Genomic DNA, 6,756 nt, shown 5'->3' on the forward strand with positions numbered 1-6,756 from the left:
CATTGTGGTCAGTGTGCAGTGTGTCCAACTGTGGCTGATCAGAAGAATACAAGTTCAGAAGATTCTGCCTCAGATAAGACACAAATAGCCCATTGAATATCTGGGATGGTAATGTCTCTGAATATTCATATTTCACATTTTTTAGCTTCTAAAGTCATATTTCACTCAGAAAGAAGTATCTTTTTTTTGATGTAAGCACAACATGCTAGACAGTTCTGTGCCAGTTTCTCCCATTTCACAATCAATACTGAAGTTCTTCAGAGAGACCTTGAAAGTGTCCTTGTGTCACATCTTCTCACCTCCATGTGAGCTCTTGTCTTCTGTGAGTTCTCCATTAAATAGTCCTTTAGAAATACATGCATTTGGCATTTGAGCAATGTGACCAGGCCATCAGAATTGCACTATATGAAGTACAGTTTGAATCCCTGGCAATTCATCTAAAGTAAGGATCTCAGTATATGTTACCTCATCTTACTAGGTCATCTTCTGAATCTTGATAAGACAATTCAAATGGAAACTACTACATTTTCTGGCAGAGCACTGAGAGACTGTCCAGATTTCATAAATTTACAACTATAAAGTCAGCAGAATAGCTACCTTTAATTTGGTAGGCAGCTCAATAACTCTTCTTTTCCAAACTTTCCTTGGAGCCTATCATACTCTGAACTAGGTGTTCCAGTGTATGTGTCAACTTCAGCATATCTGGGTATAATCTCTAAAAAGTATTCTGCAAGATATATGAACTTGTCCACAACATTCAAAATTTCTGCATTTGTTGTAACTGAAAGTCATGGATGCTATGATGTTCACTGGTGGAAAACCCATTTTCTTTGTGTTTTCAGGCCAAAATTAGCATAAAGGAAGCAATATGATCCATCTTCTGTTACATCTCAGTCAAAAAGGCTGCAATGAGTGCAGAGTTTTATAGCTAATAAATATCAGGTGTGATATTTACATTCCAATTCTTTTAAATAAAATTTTAACACTGTTAATTTTACGACAGTGTCTCCACTAGGTTAGGGTCTGAAGTGTTACTCATATACATCAGCATGACAAATAGTTTTTTTGTCATTGTTAAAAAAAAAGCTTTGCGTTTTTTAAAAAAAGTTTTACATTGATCCATTCATAATGTACTAGCATTGGAATGGAAGAAAAGAGAGATCATTCCTCTTCCTCCCCCCAAAAAATCCTGTATGACACTTATTTTTTACATGATTCTAATTGACACTTCAGTAAAATATTTTCATTTTCCTTATTTTTAAAATGGAGATAATATTGGTAACAATCACAATATTGTAGTTATGATTTAATAAGGTATTTGAAAAATTTAACAAAAAAAAATTGGTTTAAGATTATTATTCCTTCCTCTTAAAGAGATTTTCATTGTGCATCCTATTTTGTATATTATTATGTTCAAATAGATGCTGTTTGGTGAATTTGATATTAAGAATAGTCTAAGATCTTGCTTATGTGACACATATACATATAATGACAATTTAGTCAGTTTAATAAGGAGGGAAGATGGATGATTCTAAAAATATGTTGCTTCAATGAATTTAGAGTTTTTAATTAATTAGTAAATAAAATTAAAATAGTTGATTAGGTCTGTCACCTTGATATTTGTGACATATTACATTCATACACATATACTTTATATGTATTACCACATTTAATCTTTACAACAAAGATGTGATGTAAGTAACAAATATTACTATTTTCACATTACCAAGAAGGAAGCACAGGCCAGGAGAAGGGTATGATTTGCTTTAAAATTGCATAAATAGTAGAAAAATGTGTAAATCTATTCTACAATTCACAATTGTAGTATTGTGTTTACTCCAGTAAGTATGAATGTAAAAACATAAATAAGAATATTAAGAAAAATATAAGACTAGAGATAAATCAAACAAAAAATAATTAATTTAAAAATTCTTTGTAATATCTTTTGAATTCTGCTACCTCCTTCTCTTCATGTTCATCCTAATTTTAAAAATCTGCTGCTGTGATTAAAATACCAGCATTTTGTTTATGGTAAAAACAGATGGTGCCATATTTCCTTGAATTTTATTTTTGTGTTATTGTCAAAATAACTTACAATATCACAATCAATTATATTTATATTTAATTATTTTTTTCATTTTTCAAGACACTGAAGGAAATGAGCAAAGGGGCATTAATTAGATGAAAAGAATTCAGTAAAGAAAAAATTATTATTAAACATTAAAGATGTAGGTATCACAACTATACAAAGAAACATCCAGAAATAATAACATAATAACCACAAGATCCACTACAAAGGAACAATAAGTAAATTAAAGGAAAATATATTATTTTAAACACTGACTGTTGAGTAGGAATTAAAAACATAGGCAAGCAAAAGAATAAATCACCTAAAGCAAATGATGCAGAATCCCTCTAAAATAGCAAATCTTTGAAAATAGATCAGCATGTTTTCAACTAAAATATTCAGAGGCAGAAGAAAATATTATAATAAAATGAAAGACAAAATATAAAAGTACAATCTAAGTTTTCTACAAATTCAAGATTTGTGATAATGAAGGCATAATTCAGTGAAGCTATATTATTTTTTTATATTTTATGAGAGAAAAAGATATCAAAAGTCTCATTACAAAGTTTAGGAAATCATGCAAAAATTACCATAAGTATTCAGAATTATTTGACCCAGAGGACAAGATATATATTTATAGAGCCCTTGGTGTCTATAGAAATAATGTTGCTAGATTTCAGAAAGAGCAACCCCAAATTCAAATCACCCAAACATATCATGATCAAGCTCCAGAATTCAACATTAAACAAATCTTATAACAAACTCTGATATTGTACATTCTCAGAGCAAGAAAAATATAGTCTGTGTTACAAGTAAAAATTGATCTGGAGCCATATTACCAGATTTATAAGCATTTATTAGTAAAGAGAGTGAGAGAGAGAGAGAGAGAGAACAAAACCTTTCTAGATCTTATTCTCCATTTAGATGGCCTGGTGAGATCAGCAGGAGTTCAGAGAAAAAAATGCCAGCTCAGTAGCTATGGAAATCAAGAGCCAGATTTGTCTTCCTAAACTTGGTTTTAAAACTTAATATGGGTTCCGGGTTAAGATGGCGGCAGAGTAAGAAGCAGTTCTTAACCTCTCCTGACCAAAACACACAAAACTCCTCAAGTGGACATAAAAACAAGTCCAGATGAACGGAGGAACCCCACAACAGGGCACAGCGTGGAAGGTACGTGGAATCGAGGCATTTCCATGCTATAAAGGGGTGAAACAGCTCTCACTAAATCGCAGGCTGAGCAACCACCCCACCCCCACCCCTCCACACACAACACCTATAGCACCGAAGCCAGCTAAAAAGAAATAGAGCAAGTTTGGGGCACCCATCGAATCATTGGCAGCTCTGGGGCCTGTTCCTGAGAGCAGCAAGATTTAGGACCCCAGGAAGCTAGCGAGCGCACAAGGAATCTGAGCGCGGGAGCAGGACGCCAGGAGCAGACGCAGGGTGCAGAGCATGGGCTGAGAGCGCAGGCACGGGTAGAGGCAGACACAGTCAGGAGCTAAAGCTCTGAAACCCTGAGTGGGGAACCAGTGCAGACGGGAATACGACTGTGGAAGCAGCGCCCTGAGACTTGTAAAGAAACCTCCAGCAGAGGATCAAGCAAGGGGGTCCTCCAGGGGGCTTGACCTAGGAAAAAACCAGACAGACCTCAGGAACCAATAGACCACGGACAGACCCTGAGCGCAAGGATAAACCTGAGAAGCTGCTGGGCTAATGATGGCTACCCAGTCTTAGGAAGCTCAGAAGAGAAATATTAACAACAAGAAAAAGAAGTCTTTAACACTCGACAATTTTTACACAGAGAAAATCCAGACAACCGAGCAAACAGAGGAGGAGAACAAACAAGCATCCGGACCCTCCTCAAATAAGGAAAACTCCTCACAAGCTATGGAAGAGTTCAAAACTGAGATTTTGAGGAAAATGGAAGAGATCTGGCAAGAAAATAACTGTTTAAAAGGTATAATCTTGCAACTGGAAAGTGAGGCTCAGAAACCAAATGAACTGATAAGCAAATTGAACAACAGAAATGACCAGATCGAAAAGGAATACCAGAAGATTATAGCCGAAAACCAGAAGATTATGGCCGAAAACCAAAAGATTATAGCCGAAAACCAATGCCTAAAGGCTAGAATTGAGCAATTGGAAGATAATGATCTCTCAAGACAACAAGAACAAATAAAACAAAGTCAAAAGACTGAAAAAATAGAAGGAAACATGAAATATCTCAATGAGAGAGTGACAGACCAAGGAAACTGGTCTAGAAGAGACAATTTGGGAATAATTGGTCTTCCAGAAAAACCAGAAATTAATAGAAACCTGGACTCCATACTAACAGAAATAATCCAGCAAAATTGCCCTGAAGTCCTACAACAAGAGGGCAATATAGACATTGAAAGGATTCATAGAACACCTGCGACATTTGATCAAGAAAAGACAACACCCAGAAATATAATTGCCAAATTCAAGAGTTTCCAAGCAAAAGAAAAAATCTTACAAGAAGCCAGAAAGAAACAATTCAAATATCAAGGAGCACCAATCAGGATCACACAGGATCTGGCAGCCTCCACGCTAAAAGATCCCAAGGCTTGGAATACGATATTCAGAAAGGCAAGAGAGGTGGGCCTACAACCACGGATCAACTACCCATTAAATTGACTATATATTTCCAGGGGAAAGTATGGGCATTCAACAAAATTGAAGAATTCCAGGTATTTGCACATAAAAGACCAGGGCTAAATGGAAATTTGATATCCAACCACAAAAATCGAGAGAAACATGAAAAGGTAAGTAAGATACAGAGGTGAAAGAAAGAAAACTTATAATTTTTAAATTTGCCTTTTTAAGGGCCTCAGTGAGATCTAATTATCTGTATTCCTATGTAGAGAAATGTTATGTATAATTCTCTGTAGTGAACTCTATTCACTATTATAATATTCACTATTATAGTAATCAGAAGAATAATTTACAGGGTGAGGGTGGAACACTAAATAATCTAAGATGGCATGGGGGATGCGAAAGAGGGGGTGAATAGCAGGGGAAACCAAGAGAAACTTGAGTGAATAAGAAAATAGGATATTCTATTACACACAAAGAGGGCATGGGAAGGAGAGGGGACAAATACTATTATAAGAAGGAGAGGAAAAGAGCATTAAGAGGTAATAATCAAACCTTATTCTTAGTGTAATCAACCCAGAGAGGGAAGAGTAGCTATACTATCCATTGGGACATAAAACTCTTATCTAACCCTTCTGAGAAAGTTAGAAGGGATAAACCAAGGGGAGCAGGGGAATGGGGAGGTCAAAAAAAGGGAGGGGAGAAGAGGGAGGGAATTCATAAGGCCTTTAAAAACAAAAAGAGGGGGAAAAATAAGGGAGGGGGTAGAAAGGGAAGTTAATCAAGGGAGGGGATAAGGGATAGTGGCTCAATAGCAAACCACTGGTTTAAAAGGAAAAAAGTATAAGGAAAAAGGGGGTAGGAATGGGGGAGGATTTGAAAATGTCAGCAAATGCACAACTGATGATTATAACTCTGAATGTGAATGGGATGAACTCGCTCATAAAATGGAAGCAAATAGCAGAGTGGATTAGAAACCAAAATCCCACCATATGTTGTCTACAAGAAACACATATGAGGCGGGTGGGCATACATAAGTTTAAGGTTCAGGGTTTGAGCAAAATCTTTTGGGCGTCAAATGAGAAAAAGAAGGCAGGAGTGGCTATTATGATTTCTGACAAAGCCAAAGTAAAAATAGATATGATTAAAAAAGACAGGGAAGGTCATTACATCCTGATTAAAGGCAATATAAACAATGAGGAAATAACACTGCTCAATATGTATGCAACAAGTGGCATAGTACCCAAATTCATAAAGGAGAAACTGGCAGAGCTCAAGAAGGAAATAGATAGTAAAACCATACTAGTGGGAGATCTAAATATTCCTCTGTCAGATCTAGATAAATCAAACCGAAAAATAAATAAGAAAGAGGTAAGAGAGGTGAATGAAGTCCTAGAAAAATTAGATTTAATTGATATGTGGAGAAAAATAAATAGGGACAAAAGGGAATACACCTTCTTCTCAGCTGCACATGGCACATTCACAAAGATTGACCATGTTATAGGGCATAGAATCATTGCAAACAAATGCAAAAGAGCAGAAATAATAAATGTAACCTTCTCAGATCATAATGCAATAAAAATAATAATCAGTAAGGGCACCTGGACAGGAAAATCAAAAACTAATTGGAAATTAAATAATATGATTTTTCAAAACCAATTTGTCAAAGAAGGAATCATAGAAATAATCAACCATTTCATTGAAGAAAATGACAATGATGAGGCATCCTACCAAACTCTGTTGGATGCAGCCAAAGCAGTACTCAGGGGGAAATTTATATCCTTGAGTGCATATATTAGCAAATTAAGGAGGGCAGAGATCAATACTTTGGGCATGCAACTCAAAAAATTAGAAAGAGAGCAAATTAAAAATCCCCAGATGAAAACTAAATTAGAAATACTAAAAACCAAGGGAGAAATTAATAAAATCGAAAGTAAAAGAACTATTGAATTAATAAATAAGACTAGAAGCTGGTACTTTGAAAAAACAGATAAAATAGACAAAGTACTGGTCAATCTAATAAAAAAAAGTAAAGAAGAAAACCAAATTGATAGTATCAAAGATGAAAAGGGAGA

The sequence above is a fragment of the Gracilinanus agilis genome, chromosome 6, assembly GCF_016433145.1.
Source record: "Gracilinanus agilis isolate LMUSP501 chromosome 6, AgileGrace, whole genome shotgun sequence".
Taxonomy (NCBI): domain Eukaryota; kingdom Metazoa; phylum Chordata; class Mammalia; order Didelphimorphia; family Didelphidae; genus Gracilinanus; species Gracilinanus agilis.